This window comes from Protopterus annectens, chromosome 4.part0 (genome assembly GCF_019279795.1).
Source record: "Protopterus annectens isolate FY-2018-M chromosome 4.part0, PAN1.0, whole genome shotgun sequence".
Taxonomy (NCBI): domain Eukaryota; kingdom Metazoa; phylum Chordata; order Ceratodontiformes; family Protopteridae; genus Protopterus; species Protopterus annectens.
The window spans coordinates 735,029,300-735,031,887 of NC_056733.1; positions in this window are offsets into that span (position 1 = coordinate 735,029,300).

Here is a 2,588-nt window from a genome sequence, read left to right on the forward strand (position 1 = left end):
TATATATATATATATATATATAGATATATATATATATATATACGGGAGACACATTTTGATAGAAATGAGCATGTGAATTTGGCAAAGAAAGGACTTCAAAATGGACATTCACCAAAGTATTAGTACAAAGGATGGAGGGGGGTAATAATACTGATTGTGAGTGAGGCTCTATTAATTGATAGAAAAGGAAAAGATAAATAGTTGGTAACTGTGGTAACACGGGGTTACTGGCAGAGAAGGAGGATTATGCTAGCATGTATTTATATTCCAACTAAAACTGCTATTATGGAGCTTGAGATAATTCTGGGAGAAATCAGCAGCTTTCAGCAGTGAATATTATCTATGGAAGGGATTGGTACCTGATTTGCAATAGTGAAGATGTATCAGGGAGATATAAAAGGGGAAATATAACAGAAGAGGATAGATTTCTGAGGCAATATATGAGAATATTTGGAATGGAAGATGTGACTCTATACTGGCAGGAACTCAAAAAAATTGCATATTATTCCCCAAGGTGCAATAACTGGGTTATACTGAACAGAAATTGTATTTCACATGAGTATGACACATGTCCAGTAACTATTTCAGATTAAGTACCAGTAAAGACTAAAATAAAGATGCAGGAAATTAACTAAAAATGAGACACTGATACTTTCCTATTTATTTCTTAAAAAGAAAGGAATTTAAGGAATGGGCACTGGAAATGATTTATTAGGGAAGATAGACATTTCTTTAAAATGGATAGACAGGAAATGGGATAAAATGAAAATTGAGTTTAAAAAGATAGAAATAATAGAGCATGAGATATTGGAAATAAGTAATAATTACTTAGATGGGTTGTCAAAAGTTAAAGTATTGCAGAAGAAAGGGAATCTCACAAAACAAGAAGAAGAGCATTTTTTTTAACATCTTTACTGAATTATCACTTATGATATAGACAATCATACATCTATATAAATGGAAACAAGCCATATTAATATATTCACAGTTACCAAGCATTATGCATCACATATAATCTTCTGTGCGGTCATTGTCAATCGAACATTATATTGCTCACGTAATCCGTCCCTTCCCTTAAACCTCATTCCTCCTCCAATACATTATTCTGCATGTATTGTTCCCACAATTCCCATTTTTTCTATGCAATTTTAGTCTACCCTTTTCTAAAGATCCCAATTCAATTTCTTTTATCTCTGTTACTATATTCAGTACTTCCAATATGGTTGGTTTAGATTTTGATTTCCATTTTCTAGTAATTGCCTTTTTGGCAGCCACCAGAATTAAACTCAGCAAGGCCTCACTAGGCAAATCAGATCCTGTATCACAGCTCAAAAATCATTTCCTTAGTTACACCAATGTATTCACCCAGTATTTCTGACAGACCAGTCCACAGGGAATTTTTAAAGTCTGCCATTTCATTACACTCCCAAAAATATGTTCCCAATTATCTCTTTCTTCCCTATCATATCTCCAACATTTGCAATCTACCTGAGGAAATTCTTTTGGAGTCTGCTTGGGGTATAAAAATACCCCTGCAAACACTTCCAAGCAAAAATCCCAAATCTTCTACACTTTGTTGTATATTTGGGAGCCATACATATATCATCCCATTGTTTCTTTGTGAATTGCTTACCCAGTCTCTCTTTTTAATCTTTTCTAACCACCTCTGTTTAATTCCTTTAGTTATTGTGCAGTATTTTCATATGCCCTACTAATTATTCATTTTTAACAGCAGCTTCTGTCCTAGGTTCAACTTAAAACTACCAGTGAAGAGGAACAATTGTTGAGTGCAAAGGGAAAATGAGGAAGTATTTGGATAATTGCATACATGAGTTGAGAAAGGCTGTTGTTAAGTAAGTATTTTTTGCTAACAAATCCAGAGGGGAAAAAAAACAACCTCTCAGCATAATGACTTAGGCAAAAGAACATTGAATGGGTTGTTACCAAATTTAGGAAGCCTATGATAGGAAAAATTAAACAGAGATCATATAGCAGTATTACAGATATTTTAGAAATTCTATGAAAATGCTATAAAGCAGGGGAATGGGAAAATCCAAGAAAAGGCACAAATGAAAATAGTTATGGAAGACTTGTCTATGCCAAAGTTAGAGGAAGATAAGGCTCAACACAATAGTTTGGGGACTTCCAAGATGGCTGCACATTGAGTAACAGCAAACTCAGAAGAAAGAGCCAGTGAAGTCATTTTTAGTTAAATTTCAGTAACTGGCTAGTAAGTGCACTGCCTGGATGCCAGCAAAAAAGAAATTCAAAGAACCCGAAAGAAACTCAACCACAAAAGGTGAAGAAAAAACACTGACTGGGAAGAATTGTGCAGCTTTTCAACAAAAAGCAATGCAGGCTCCAGCTTTGGTACAAGACATGACTTCCAGTAACCTACAGGAAAAATAAGCCAAATGTTCTCAGAGGTGATAAAAATAAATGAAAGACAGAAAAAAACACAAGAGTTGACTAGAAGAACAGAGAATATGCTGGAAAGGAAGCAGAGACTGGATATGGAAGATGGAGATACAAAGGAATAAAACCAGCAACTCAGAAATTGACAAATAAATGTGGGATTATAAAGCATT